This window comes from Jaculus jaculus, chromosome 1 (assembly GCF_020740685.1).
Source record: "Jaculus jaculus isolate mJacJac1 chromosome 1, mJacJac1.mat.Y.cur, whole genome shotgun sequence".
Lineage (NCBI taxonomy): Eukaryota > Metazoa > Chordata > Mammalia > Rodentia > Dipodidae > Jaculus > Jaculus jaculus.
Window position 1 is genome coordinate 303,372,277 of NC_059102.1, and position 15,602 is coordinate 303,387,878.

General features: G+C 44.2%; 1 protein-coding gene across 2 annotated transcripts in view; it reads left to right on the plus strand.

The window, feature by feature from the left end:
• Positions 1–9,360: 9,360 nt before the first annotated feature.
• Rc3h1 (ring finger and CCCH-type domains 1) overlaps positions 9,361–15,602 on the plus strand; it is a 103,031-nt gene continuing 96,789 nt past the window's right edge. Inside the window, exon 1 of one of the 2 annotated variants that reach the window (XM_045146795.1) lies at positions 9,361–9,620. The gene's annotated coding sequence lies outside the window, so the exon portion shown is untranslated. The remainder of the gene's footprint in view (positions 9,621–15,602) is intronic. The other variant, XM_004658776.2, reaches the window with a different exon arrangement.

Below are 15,602 nucleotides of genomic sequence, written 5' to 3' on the forward strand. Positions count from 1 at the left end.
CAGCAGAGATGGGGGGGCATGAGTAGGGGCCATCCTCAAGCTGAGGAGAGCGGCCAGCCAGCCTTGATCTTGGACGTCTAGCCTCCAGATAGGCGAGAAAATTATTTGTGTTGTCTAAGCCACCCAGTCTGTGGAAGCCCAAGGGAGCTAGTATAATAATGAAAACCAGTATTTCAGTGTGTTTTACCTGAGAAAAAGTATAGCTGCTTTCTCTTAGTCTAATACTGTTTAGGGCAGGGCCTAGAATGGGCCTTTGCTAAAAGTTGACAGATGACTTTTTCATTAAGGCATCCTGTTTACTATCACCCTGAGATAAGTCTTAGGGGTCACTTGAAGTTCAGCCTGCTGCTCAATGCTGGGCTGGAGGCTTTTGTGGAAGGCAGGCAGGAGAGTTTAGAAACAATTTCATGTACAGCTCATATATATACATACATATATATATATATATATATATATATATATATATATATATAATTTTTTTTTTTTTTGAGGTAGGGTCTCACTCTAGCTCAGGCTGACCTGGAATTCACTATGTTATCTCAGGGTGGCCTTGATCTCACCGCGATCCTCCTTACTACCTCTGCCTCCCAAGTGCTGGGATTAAAGGCGTGTGCCACCACGCCCGGCCTTCAGATATATATATTTGAGAGTGACAGACAGAGAGAGAAAGATAGAGAGAATGGGTGTGCCAGGGCTTCCAGCCACTGCAAACGAATTCCAGACATGTGAGCCCCCTTGGGCATCTGGCTAATGTGGGTCCTGGAGAATCGAGCCTTGAGTCCTTAGGCTTCACAGGCAAGTGCTTAACCGCTAAGCCATCTTTCCAGCCCCAGAGATATATTTTTAGTAGCTCTTTTGAAATTAAGTCTGTAAGGGAGGTAGCTTGAGAAATTCCAGAATAGATTGAGCTGTGTTTGCCATGGGATTGTTATCCTGAACCTAAGGAAACCCTTCTGCAGGTTATGCCTGGTTTAGGACTGGACTCTAAAAATGAAGGGCATGATGGACACTGCTGTTGTCTCGTGGCTCTTTAGCATCATTTCTTTCTTTCTTTCTTCCTATGTATTTATTTATTTATTTTGAGGTAGGGTCTCGCTGTAGCCCAGGCTGACCTGGAATTCAATATGTAGTCACAGGGTGGCCTTGACCTCACTGCGATCCTCCTACCTCTGCCTCCTGTGTGCTGGGATTAAAGGCATGCACCACCATACTTGGCTTCTCTCTTTATTTTTTAAAAATATTTTATTTATTTGAAATGGAGGGGGGAAGAGGCAGATAGTGAGAGGGAATGGGCATGCCAGGCCCTCTGGCTACTGCAAACAAACCCTGCACTACCTTGTTTATCTAGTTTACGTGGTTACTGGGGGAATCGAATTTAGGTTTCAGAGGCAAGCACCTTAATTGATGAGCCATCTCTTCAGCCCTCTTAGCATAATTTCCTTCTCACTCTAGTCCAAGATGACCTGGAATTCACTAAACAGCTTTAGGCTAGTCTCAATCTCAATGATTCTCCTACCTCTGCCTCCTGAGTGCTGAGATTAAATGCCCATTTTTTTTTCATTTGTCTTTTTTTTTGCATAATTTATTAGGTATCTTCCTCTTCCTCTTCTTTTCTTTCTTTCTTTTTTTTTTTTCTCTCTCTCTCTTTTTTTAATTCAAGGTAGGATCTCACTCTAGCCCAGGCTGACCTGGAATTCACTATGTAATCTCAGGGTGGCCTTGATCTCATGGACATCCTCCTACCTCTGCCTCCCAAGTGCTGGGATTAAAGGTGTGCGCCACCCACACCCAGCTTTTCTTCTTATTTTCAAGAGTACTATCTCCATGAACATTGGAAATAGAAGAGGCACAATGTTGTGGATTGAGGGAGAGAGTAGAAGGTCATAGAGAAACCATGGATCTGGTGTAAAGAGGGATCAGTGAGAATAAGAGAACACAATTTGCTTCCCACTCTTAATTTACCTAAAGCAATTTGAGAAATTCCAATGATTCACCTCTAGTCCTTCCTAATTTTGTGTATATGTATTTTTTGAAGATATATTTACCTGCCTCCTACACTAATTTTTATACTGGAAAGGTCTTGAATTCCAGCTATATTGTAACTAGGCTAAAAAAAAATTCAAACCGGGCTTAGTGGCACATGCCTTTAATCCCAGCACTCAGGAGGCAGAGGTAGGAGGACCATCATGAGTTTGAGACTACCCTGAGACTACATAGTGAATTTCAGGTCAGCCTGGACTAGAGTGAATCCCTACCTCAAAAAACAAAACAAAACAAAATTCAAAGTAGCTTTTAAAAAAAATTATTTATTTTATTTTTTTTTATTTGAGAGACAGGGAAAAGAGAGAGAAAGAATGGGCACACCAGAACCTCGAGCCACTGCAAACAAATGCCAAACACATGCACCACTATGTGCATCTGGCTTATGTGGGTCCTGGGGAACAGAACCTGGCTCCTTTGGCTTTGTAGGCAAGTGCCTTAACAGCTAAGCCTTAACCAGGTTTTTAAAGTTAATTCAAACTCTTTTCTGGGTATGGACTCACTCTCTCTCTCTTCAAATATATAATTAAAAATATCTTTTTTAATATTTTATTTTTATTTATTTATTTGACAGAGAAAGAGGGAGAGGGAGAGAGAGAGAGGGAGAGAGAGAGAGAGAGAGAATGGGCGTGCCAGGGCCTCCAGCCACTGCAAAAGAACTCCAGATGCATACATCCCCCCTGTGTATCTGGCTAAAGTGGGTCCTGGGGAATCAAACTGGGATCCTTTGGCTTTGCAGGCAAGCGCCTTAATCGCTAAGCAATTCATTCCTCCAGCCCCAAAAAGTCTTTTAAAAAACAATTTTCAAAGGGCTATGCATGGTGGTGCACACCTTTAATCGCAGCATGCAGGAGGCAGATGGAGGAGGATTGCCATGAGTTCAAGACCACCCTGAGACTACACAATGAATTCCAGGTCAGCCTGGGCTAGAGTTAGATCCTACCTCAAAAACCAAAAAACAAGGGTGGGGGGCGGGTGTGTTGGTGCATGTCGTTAATCTCAGGAGGTAGATGTATTGCTGTGAGTTTGAGGCTACCCTGAGACCACATAGTGAATTTCAGATCAGCCTGAAACAATTTTCTTATCCTTTGATTTCTCTTCCCTTGCCCTTCTTTTAAAATATTTATTTATTTATTTATTTGAAAGACACAGAGAGAGAATGGGTACACCAGGACATCCAGACACTGCAAACCAACTCCAGATGCATGCGCCACCTTGTGCATCTGGCTTACTTGGAACCTGGGTTCTTTGACTTTGCAGGCAAGTGCCGTAGCCACTAAACCATTCCTCCAGGTCCTCCCTTGTCCTTTATTATTATTATTATTTTTAGTTATTTATTTGAGAGAGGGAAAGAGGCTGAGAGAAAGAGAGAATGGGCGCACCAGGGCTTCCTGCCACTGCAAAGGAACTCCTGATGCATGCGCCACCATGTGTGTCTGGCTTATGTGGGTCCTGGGGAATCAAACCAAGGTACTTTGACTTTGCAAGCAAGCGCCTTAACCACGAAGCAATCTCTCCAGCCCTCCCTCATCTTTCTTTGTCCCACTGATACCTCAAATTATACTTCAATGCCCTCAGTACACATCTACTAAGGTATTATTCCCTGTCAGAAGGTAAATACTGCGATGTTAAAGTGAAGATTTTAACTCTTAAAAAACATCATACTGTCTATGCACCAAACTATTGTATACTCTAGTTGTTGAAATGTACTTCTCCAGTTCTGTCGATTTCCCTGTAAATGATCGTCTCTCTCCCTATCTTCTCCCTCCTCTTCCATTGTCTTCTCTTCTCTTTCCTTCCCCTACCCTTCTCTCTTGTCACTAGGGACTGAGCCCAGGGCATGTCTGCGTGCTAAGCACTTTAACAGTGAGTTATAAAAATCCCCAGCCCTTGTCTTCATCTTGTTTTGTTTTAATGTTGAGACAGGATCTTACTAAATTGCACAGACTGGCCTTGTACTCACCATAGTCCAGGCTGGCATGGAATTTGCTATCCTTTTGCTTAGCCTCCCAAGTACCTGGGATTAAAGGTCCAGTTTGATTTTTTTCTATTTTTTTTCTGGCTGAATAAAACTACATTGTGTACATAGCACATTTTCTTTATCCATTCATCTTCTGTGGACATCTAGGCTTGACTATCGTGCCTGGTGTCACAATAAACATGGATGGGTAATTATCTCTGTGGTAGGCTGACGTAGATTCCTTTGGTTATATATAGGAGTAGTATAGCTGGATCATACAGGATTCTATTTTCAGGTTTTGTAATAACCTCTATACTGATTTTCATAGTAACTGCACCATTTTACATTCCTATCAGCAGTGTTTCTTTTTCTATAGTAGCCTCATCAGCATCTTTAGCTGTTCAAAACACATTTTTTTTTAATTGAGGTAGGGTCTTACACTAACTCAAGCTCACCTGTAACTCACTCTATAGTCCAGGCTGGCTTCTCACTCACAGTGATCCTCCTACCTCAGTTTCTCAACTGCTGAGATTATAGGCTTGAGCCACTCCACTCAGCTCTTTTGGATTTTATTTACAGGTAGGGCTCATTCTATCCCAGGCTAACCTGGAACTCACTCTGTAGCCCCAGACTCCAACTCACTGCAATGCTTCTTGAGACTCTTCAGCGTTGGGTCTAAAGTCACACACCACCACACCAGCTCAATTGTTTTTTCTTTTCTTTCTTTCTTTCTTTTTTTTTTTTTTTTTTTTTTTTTTTGGTTTTTCGAGGTAGGGTCTCACTCTGGTCCAGGCTGACCTGGAATTCACTATGTAGCCTCCCGAGTGCTGGGATTAAAGGCGTGCGCCACCACGCCCGGCTTCTTTTTTGGTTTTTCGAGGTAGGGTTTCACTCTAGCCCAGGATGACCTGGAATTCACTATGGAGTCTCAGGGTAGCCTTGAACTCATGGCGATCCTCCTACCTCTGCCTCCCAAGTGCTGGGATTAAAGGAATGAGCCACCATGCCTAGCTCAATTTTTAAATTCTAGCATCTATTTTTTAATTTTTATTTTCTTTTTTTAATATTTTATTTTCATTTAACTTATGAAAGAGAATTTACTTATTTATTGGGGGGGTTTTTTTTTTAGGATAGAGACTCACTCTACTTCAGGGTGACCTGGAAGGTCTGGAGGCCCTGGTGTTTGCTCACTCTCTGTCTCTCTTTTGTCTATCTCTCTCTGCTTGCAAATAAATAAACAAAAATTAAAAAAAATAAAGTGTTTATTTGAGAGAGATAGAGAAAGAATCGACACGCCAGGGCCTTTAGCCACTGCAAATGAACTCCAGATATATGTGCCACCATGTGCATCTGGCTTAAGTGGGTTCTAGGGAATCAAACCTGGGTCCTTAGGCTTTGCAGGCAAGTGCCTTTACTAAGCCATCTCTCCTACCCCCTCTCCCAAAACAATTTTTTTAAGATTTTATTTTTATTTATTTGAAACACAGAGAGGTAGCAAGGGAGAGAGAGAGGGGAGGGAGAGAGATTGAGAGAGAGAGAGAGAGAGAGAGAGAGAGAGAATGGGCACGCCAGGGCCTCTAGCCCCTACAAATGAACTCCAGATGCATATGCCACCATGTGCATATGGCTTACATGGATCTGGAGAATGAAGTCTGAGTCCTTAGGTTTTGCAGGCATGCACTTTAACTGCTAAGCTATCTCTCCAGCTCCCCCGCTCCCCAAATAATTTTAAATGCTGGATTCTAGCTGGATAGAGTGACACAGGCCTTTAATCCTAGCACTCCAAAGGGAGAGGTAGGAGGATTGCCATGAGTTCAAGGCCAGTCTAGGGCTACATAGTGAATTTCAGGTTAGCATAGGCTAGAGTGAGACCCTACCTCAAAACAAAAAGTTGGTATTCTGTGGTAGACATCTATAAGCCCAGTGTACCTACTAAGAGAAGGGAAGTAAAAATGGAAGACTGTCCCAGAAACAAACACAGCAGTGAACAAAATGTTGGATTTTTTTGTTATTGTTGTTAAAATCGACTCTTTCTGGCAGACCTGGGACTCACTATACAGTCTGAATTTGCAGTGATCCTCCTGCCTCTGCCTTCTAAGTGATGGGATTACATGTGTGTGCCACCACACCTGACTCAATAAATGTTTTTTCTTTTGTCATTATAATCTTTGTTTGTTTGTTTGTTTGTCAAAGTAGGATCTGGTTGTAGCCCAGGCTGACCTAGAATTCACTGTGTAGTCTCAGTCTGGCCTCAAACTAATGGGGATCCTCCTACCTCTGCTTCCTGAGTGCTGGGATTAAAGGTGTATACCACCATGGCTGGCTATGTTTTTTTGATTTAAAAATATACTGGCCATTAGGGCTGATGAATCTGTAATCCCAACACTTGGAAGGCTGAGTCAGGAACATAGCTACAGTTTGAAGCTAGCCTGAGCTACATAGTGTTATGGTTAAAATGAACACTAGAAAATAAATAAGGCTTGCAGTTTGGGTATGAGGCACCCAAGCTGACCAGGATAAGGGGAAGGACATGACTCTAGTACAAACAACCCAGTCTCAGCAGGCATCGGTGGTTATACCTTTATATATTTTCCTGCATATAATGCATCTAGTTGTAACATTTCTGATTGAATTGCAGAAAAAGATGGCTTCTAGGAAAGCTTCAGCCTATTCCAGTAAAGAACTACTCTCAGCCGGTGAGACCCTACCTCACAAAACCAAAAATATATCTCTATTTTTTTCTCACAGATTAGTTATTATAAACACTTGTTTCTTCAAAGCTGTTCTTTGCTGTCAGATGTTTAATTATATAATTAAAATGAACTTCAAGAAACCTATTGTTTTAACTTATTTTTAGTTGAAATGCTAAAATCAAAGTAAATTTAACATTAAAAAAATCAATATGTCATTTGGGATTTTGAAGGGACTTTACCATCTGAGGTACAATATTTCAATGAACTTGCATTGTGTAGGTTGTTTGTAACGGAAGTTGAATTACTTGCTTTTACCTAAACAGACAAGTTGGCACGTTTGCCTAGCAACGGCAGCTAAAACCTTCTGTTGTGGAAGGTTCCCTAGGAGTGAGAGGGGAGGAGGAATAGATTAATCTGTTTTTCCTAGCAGGGGACAGACGCTTGGTTGTTTAAGGAGGGAAAGGGTTTCCAGGAGATAGCCTGTAGATAAGTACATGCTGACCTAACCTCCTATGGTTACTAGAAATTAGGCCTGGGGTTAGGACAGTCGCCTACCCCTTACTTATCAAGGGGCTGTTCCCGATGTTTAGTTCAGAGTACTGAACTCCATGTTTTTTTTTTTTGTTTGTTTGTTTGTTTGTTTGTTTCACTCTAGGCCAGGCTGACCTGGAGTTCACTATGTAGTCTCTAGGTGGCCTCCAACTCATGGTGATCCTCCTACCTCTCTGCCTCCCAAGTGCTGGAATTAAAGGGGTGTACCACCATGCACTCAGTGTGAACTCTGTTTTTACCTGTACATACATATTTATTATAAAGTTACATTAACAAATTAGGCATACTATGAGGTTAAATAATAATAATAATAATAATAATAATAAATAGAACAACCATAATAATATACTTTAGCATGCCATTTTTCCATTTAATATTTTTGGTCTGCAGTTGTCCACAGGTATTGAAACCACAGAAACATCAGTTAAATGGGTCTATTGTATTTAATAGGTTAAAGAGATTATAGATCTAGCTCACTTCAAAAGCAGTAAATTCCATCAACATAGACATCAATAGGTCTAAAAAAGGAAAGCTGAAATCTTACTACAAGGCTGGTGTTATCAACTACAAAGAAGTCTTCCTTGGCAAGTTTAGGAAAAGTATGTGATATATTTTATTTTATTTTTTAATTTATTTTGTTTTTTTGGGGTAGAGTCTGACCTGGAATTCGCTATGTAGTCTCAGGCTGGCCTCCTACTCACAGCCATCCTCCTATCTCCGCCGGGATTAAAGGAGTACACCACCATCCTGGTTTGTGATGTACTTTATAATATATAAAGTCACAATCTGAGCCAGGTGTGGTGCTTCACGCCTATAATCTCAGCAGTGGTGAGGTGGGAGGATCACTGTGAGTTCCAGGCAGCCTTGGGCTACTAGAGTAAGTTCCTGTTAGCTTGGGCAAGAGACCCTTGCCTGAAAAACCAAAACCAAAACAAACAAACAAATGATCTGAAACAGAAAAAAACTGTTAGAGTGATTCAATTTATCTAGTGAGAGGCAGAAACGTCTCTAATTTTTTTTCTGGTGTTGGTGATTACAGTGAAGGAAAGACAAAACAAATTCTCTGCTCTAGTGGCCAGCAAGATCTGAAGCAATGAATAAATGGGGAGTATTGTTTGGGACTCTTCTTATTTTAATATTTTTGGGGACTATTTTAAACTGTTTATTTAAAAATAAGCACTGCCTAATATTAAAATTTCATTTGTCTCCTCAAATTCTGTTGGATTTGTCTCATCTCCTCAAATGAAGCCAGCATCTTTATTAAAAAGGTTAGCTTTTAAAAAAAATAATTGTAGAGCCTAGTCTTTTCCTGTCCTTTCCCTAAGAGCTGTCGCAGCGGAGCAATGTCCAGGCCTTTGGGGCAAAGGCTGAAGTCTCTTTAGTTTTTCGAAGTAGGGTTTCACTGTGGCCCAGGGTGAGCTATGTAGTGTTAGGGTGGCCTCGAACTCACGGCGATCCCCCCCACCTCTGCGTCCCAAGTGCTGGGATTAAAGGCGCGCGCCACCCACGCCCGGCACAAAGGTTGAACTCTGTGAGTTGATGGACGAGGGCGAAAGTGGCGAGGAGAAATCTGGATAAAAGGGAGCTGCGGGGGGTGGTGGTGGCTGCGGAGGGGTAGGATGTAAAAACAAAGCAAGAGGACAGAAAGAGTCCAGGGTCGGAAAAGAGCAGTGCGAGACCCGAAGGAAACGACAGCAATTCTCCAATACCACCCCCCCAGCCCCGTCGCCGCCTGGCCACCTGCCCGCTGGGCCCGAAGGCTGCTGTTGCTGCTGCTGCTGCGGGCGGGCAGGCAGGGCAGGGCAGGCAGGGCAGGGCAGGGCAGGGCAGGGCAGCGCCGGCCAAGAGACCAGTTTCTGGGCTCGGGGGCGTGGGAGCGCTCAGGACCAGGGCGGGACGCGTCGGCGGCTCCCCGCGGAGCGTTGCGGCCGGTGACTCAGAGCTTTCCGCCGCGCCCCGCCCTCCTGTGGCCCCGCCCTCCTGTGGCCACGCCCCCAGAGGAGGCGGGGCCTCGTCCACGTCTCCGCCCCTAGGCTTCGGGGCGGGCTCCCGGAGTCTGAGGAAGAGGAAGGGGGGACCAGGACAACGAGAGCGACGGGGCGGCGGAGGACGACGACGACGACGACGACGAGGAGGAGGAGGCGGAGGAGGAGGAAGAGGAGGCCGACCAACAAGATGGCCCCTGCTGCAGGAGCAGCCTCAGCAGCAGCAGGTGGGGGGCTGGAGGCGGCGCTGGCGGTGGCGGCGACGGCCGTGGCCCGGCGGCCTGGGACAGAGTCAGAGTCGATGGTGGCGGCGGCGGCGGCGGCTGCCGCGACGGTGGCGACGGCCGCAGGGACTCGGAGCTGAGAGGAGCTGCTGCTCGGACCAGCGCGGTGAGCGGGCGGGCGGCGTGGGGAGCGGGGCGGCGGCGGCCGAGAACAATAGGCAGCCGGGGAAGGGGCTTGTCCTCGCCCGCCCCCGGCTCCCGGCCGGCCCCGGGGCTGCTCGGTGGCCATCGTCCTTTAGGCCTTAGGCCTCCGCGTGCCGCCCGGGTTAGGTTAGGCCGAGGGGCGGTGCGGACGCCGCCCTGGACGCGGACAAGGCGGAGGGGGGGGGAGGCCGGGGCAGAGGGAAGGGGCCGAGGCTGCCCGCGTCCCTCGGAGGACCGGAAACGCTGTGTGGACACCCCCCCCCCCGCCGCCGTCCGCGGTGCCGGAGGGAGAGGACGCCGGTAAACAGCCGCCGCGCCGGCCTCCCTCTGCCCCTGCCCCTGCCCCTGCCCCTGCCCGAGCGAAGTGCGAGACGCTGCTTTCTACCTTGCCCGCCGAGGGGAAATTGTGTGTGCCGGTGCCTTAAAACAAGAAAAGAAAAAAAGCACACACAAAAAAACTTAAGTGCTACCACAGCAAAAAAAAAAAAAAATTAAAAAATATATACATACATATATATATGTATGTATATACACACACATATACATATATAAAAAATAAATACACACAAGTGTAATTGTCGGTAAGGGGTGGAGTGGTCAGCGAGGGACGTCTGCAGACTTCTCTTAAAAGCATCGGGTCTCTGTAAACATCAATATGCCCACATCCCTGGGGAGGGGGAAACTGAAACAAGGGCTTCTTTTCTTTTTTCTTTTTTTCTTTTTGAGTCTCAAGAAATGTCTAACTCTTTGACATCCCAGTCCATGAAACTGGAAACAAAGCCGCTTCCTGGCAACGCAGAGACAAATTGATTTGAACAGAACTGATGAGCCGTTCTGAGTTATGTTCTGTAGAAGGAACACTAACCTGGCCCAAAGTGCATTTCTTTTCTTTTCTTTTCTTTCTTTTTTTTTTTTTTTTTCGGTTTTTTGAGGTAGGGTCTCACTCTGGCTCAGGCTGACCTGGAATTCACTATGTAGTCTCAGGGTGGCCTCGAACTCTCGGAGATCCTCCTACCTCTGCCTACCGAGTGCTGGGATTAAAGGCGTGCGCCACCACGCCCGGCCAAAGTGCATTTCTTTTAGGAAGCACTAAAGGAGAGAGTTTGTTCGTTTTCAGCGTCAGAATTTCTTATGAAAGTCAGCCTTATGTTCTAATTTTGTTTGTCACCAATTTGTCCTAAAATTATTGCAGAAGAATCCTTTCCTCTGTTTGAAATTTGACATCCAAAACATATTTTCTAAGGTTTCAAAACTTTTAGCCTGGCAAGTTAGTGCACATCTGTAATCTCAGCTGAGGCAGTAGGGTTATGAGTTCAAGGCCAGCAAAATCCTTTAGATAAAAAAGAAAAGGAAAATTTAAAAACACCATCCACTAGTATTTTCAAATAATGGAAACAACTGTGGTCCTGTTTTAAAAAGTTTAGGCTACGGACACTCATTACATAATATCTGTGTATTTATACTGTAGTGTTATCTGAACTGTTAAAGTTAACTTAATGTGTTCTAAGCTTAAAATTTCAAGGCACCTGTAATATTTCCGAGGTGGAGGGGGGACAAAGGCTTGCTTCTGTTCCACCTTCTTCTTGTGCATGCAGAAATTTATATTAGAATGGTTTGGGTGCATCCAAAATGTTCACTTGCAGAATCTATCAAGGGCTTTATGTTCCATTTTGTTTTGTTTGAGACCGGGTCTTGCTATGTATATAGCTCATGCTGGCTAGGAGTTAATAATGTATTTGTCTCAGCAGCTGGAGTGCTAGGCTTAAAAGAAAGTTTGATCTGTACAAAGAAGATACTGGTTGGTGTTCTTTCACCCATTTCTAGAATAACTTTCTGATAAAAATTGGTCCTTATCTGTCGTTTAAAGCATTATCCAGTTATATGAAGTTTAAGGAGAACTAGTTCTTCAAAAAAAAAAAAAAATGGATGGTGACTAGACAGGCATGAAGGTTGAGCCATCAGCTTTGAAGTTTACTGAATGAGTATCAGTGGACTTTTTTTTAAGGCTAGTATAATAATGTTGTAAATGCTTTGATTTTTTTGACAGTGGACTAGAAAACAACTTTCACATGGCTACCTTGCTAATGTGACTTGTGACTTTGGGGGGCGGCACTAAAAATTTTAGAACGTTTTTTTCCCCGAGGTAGGGTCTAGCCCAGGCTGACCTGGAATTCACTATGGAGTCTCAGGGTGGCCTCGAACTCGCGGCAGTCCTCTTACCTCTGTCTCCCAAGTGCTGGGATTAAAGGCGTGTGCCACCATGCCTGGCTAAATTTAGAACTTCTTTTTTGGGCTCAAATTAATGACTTTTCTTTTCATACTGAAATTTATTCAGTCCAGATACAGGAAAATTGAATGATGCTTAAAATTATCTGTGACCCTAACCTTTTCAGAAATTTTTTTTTTTTAACATTTAGAGAGACTATTAGATTAAGAGAAGGAAACAGAAGAAAGTGCAGAGAGCTCCTGCCATGTGGGAGTATGGGTGTGGAGTCTTCCCCATCCCCATCACTCCAATCCAACTGGGCTGGAACAATAGGGGCTTACCAGAGCAGGAACCTGGAGGTTCAGGAGAAATGGACAACCAAAAAGAACTAGAACAGTTTTACTAACTTATAACTTTGCAATTTAAATGATTAGTGTGCCTTGCTATAAAAAATAAACTCATGTGTCAGGGATTGATTCATTTTCATAAAAATATAAAAACAGATGTTTTTGCATGTATACATATATATTTTAAAAGATTTTTTATTTATTTGAGAGAGGGAAAGAAATAGGCAGAGAGAGAATATGGGTGCTTCGGGACCTCCTGCCACTGCAAACAAATCCCAGATGCATGCCCACTTATTACATCTGGTTTTATGTGGGTACTGGGGAATTGAACCCAGGCCATCAGGCTTTGCAAGCAAGCTCTTGAAAGTAACCACTGAGCAACCTCCTCAGCCCTGTGTATTTTTGAAATGCAATTTCTCGTGGAACCCAGAGCTCACTGATTGTACTAAATGAGCTATCCCACAAACCCTGAGGATCCTCCTGACCCACCTTCCTAGCATGTATTGCCATACCTGGCATTTTTATGTGGTGCTGGCCATCCAAACTCAGGTCTTGGTGCTTGTGAAGGAAGCACTTTGTCCACTGAGCCATCTCCCCAGCCCCTTGAAAACACTGTGTGTGTGTGTGTGTGTGTCTGTCTGTCTGTCTGTCTGTCTGTCTGTCTGTTTCGAGGTAGGGTCTCACTCTAGCCCAGGCTGACCAGGAATTCACTGTGTAGTCTCAGGGTGGCCTTGAACTCATCCTCATACCTCTGCCTCCCAAATGCCGGGATTAAAGGTACGTGCTACTGTAAGATTTGATAATGAGGACTGGGAAGATAATTCAGCAGTGTAAAGGCACTTACTTGAAATTGGATATTGAGGCAACAGTTTATGGGTTGAGTCTGCATCCTATTTGTTTTATTAATTCCTTCTCTTGCATGTATATGTGTGTGGTGTGTATGCATATGGCTGTATGTGTGTGCAGGTACATGTCTGCATGTGCATGTGGAAATCAGAAGTTAGCATTGAGTGACTTTTTTAAAAATATTTTTTTATTGACAACTTCCATGATTGTAAAAAATAACCCATGATAATTCCCTCCCTCCCCCCACTTTCCCCTTTTGAAACTCCATTCTCCTTCATATCCCCTTCCCCTCCCAATTAGTCTCTCTTTTATTTTGATGTCATCTTTTCCTCCTATTATGATGGTCTTGTGTAGGAAGTATCAAGCAGTATGAGGTCATGGATATCCAGGCCATTTTGTGTCTGGAGGAGCATGTTGTAAGGAGTCCTACCTTTCTTTCCTTTGGCTCTTACATTCTTTCCACCACCTCTTCTGCAATGGACCCTGAGCCTTGGAAGGTGTGATAGAGATATTTCAGTGCTGAGCACTCCTCTGTCTTGAGTGACTTTCTTAATTGCTGTTCTCATTTTTTTTTTCTTTCTTCCATTCCTCTGCCAGACCCAGGAGGGAGCTAACCTGGTTGGTTTTGCTTTGATAAATGCTTGCATCCCCCTCCCTCCCATCTTTTTGTTGTTGTTGTTTTGTTTTTCCGAGTTAGGGTTTCACTCTAGCTCAGGCTGACCTGGCTGGAATTTACTGTGTAGTCTCAGGGTGGCCTCAGATTGAGGGTGATCCTCCTACCTCTGCCTCCTGAGTGCTGTGATTAAAGATAGCTTCTATTTTTTTTTTTTTTTTAGACATATTCTCATTGCACTTGAAGCTAATTTACTTGGCTAGGGAAACTAGCCAGTAAGCCGCTGGGAATCCTGTTTCTGCTTCCTCAGTGCTAGGATTACAGGCATGCATCAGAGTCAGCTTTTAGGTATGTGCTAGGGATCTGAACTCAGGTCCTAAGACTTGTAGGGCAAGGACTTTTCCAACCAACTGTGCCATCTCCCAATCCCCTCTCCCAATTTCTTTAACATTAAGATTTTTTTTTTTATTTTCTGTCAAACGTTTATGATGTGTTTCTTTAGTTATCATATCTTCCCCTTAATGCGTAGTTTTACCATTTCAGGTTTTCTCAAGTAATAAACATTTCCTCTAAGAAGTTCTTGTTTATTTTATTTATTTGAGAAGGAAAGAATGTGAATGAATACAGAATACAGGCCAGCCTCTTGTTGTTGCAGATGAACTCCAGATGCATGCACTACTTTGTGCATCTATCTGGCTTTACGTAGGTACTGGGGAATTGAACCCAGGCTGGCAGGCTCAATGAACAAGCACCTTAAACAGCTGAGCCATCTCTCCAGCTCCAGAGTGTTTTTTTTTTTTTTTTTTAAAGGTGTGTGTCACCACACTGGGCAACATGGGAATTTTTTATTATTTATGTATTTATTTGCAAGCAGAGAGAGAGGAGATGGACAGACAGAAAGGGCACACCAGGGCCTCTAGCCATTGCAAACAAACATGCGCCCCCTTGTGCATCTAGCTTACGTGGGTACTGGGAATTGAACCTGGGTACTTGGCTTTACAAGCGTCTTAACTCCTAAACCATCTCTCCAGCCCCAGAAGTTTCTTGTTTGTTTTGTAGTATTTTTTTTTTGGGGGGGGGGAAATGTATGCCACAGGGGGCATGTGGAGATCAGATGACAATCTTGAGGTTTCTGTGTTCCACCTTCTTTTTCTTTTTAATATTTACTTATAGCTGGGCGTGGTGGTACACTCCTTTAATCCCAGCACTTGGGAGGCAGAGGTAGGAGAATTGCTGTGAGTTCGAGGCCATCCTGAGACCACAAAGTTAATTCCAGGTCAGCCCGGGCTACAGTGAGACCCTACCTCAAAAACAAAATATTCACTGGAGAGAGAGGTGGGGGCGAGAGAGAAGCAGATAGAGAGAATGGGCATGCCAGGGCATGCACCACCTTGTGCATCTGGCTTATGTGGGTCCCAGAGACTCAAACCTGGGTCTTTGGTCTTCGCAGGCAGGTGTATTAGCCACTAAGCCATGTCTCCAGCCCTCTTTTTTTGGGGGGGGTTTCAAGGTAGGGTTTCACTGTAGCCCAGGCTGACCTGGAATATACTACGTAGTGTCAGGGTGGCCTTGAACTCACAGCGATCCTCCTACCTCTGCCTCCCGAGAGCTGGGATTAAAGGCATGTGCCACCATGCCTGGCTTTAAAAACAATTTTTTTTTTTAATTTGAGAGAATGGGCCAGGGCCTCTTGCCACTGTAAACAAATTCCAGACACATGTGCCACTTTGTGCATTTGCCTTTGCATGGGTAGTGCAACCCGGGCCTGGGCCATCAGGATTTGTAAACAAGTGCATGTAATCGCTGAGCCATCTCTCCAGCCCCTGTGCTCTACCTTTTTTGAGACTGGGTCTCTTGCCATTGCAGAACTGCTAGACTCAAAGGACTAAACATTAAACTAGTTATGACCTGTGAGCTTCTGATCCTCCTGGC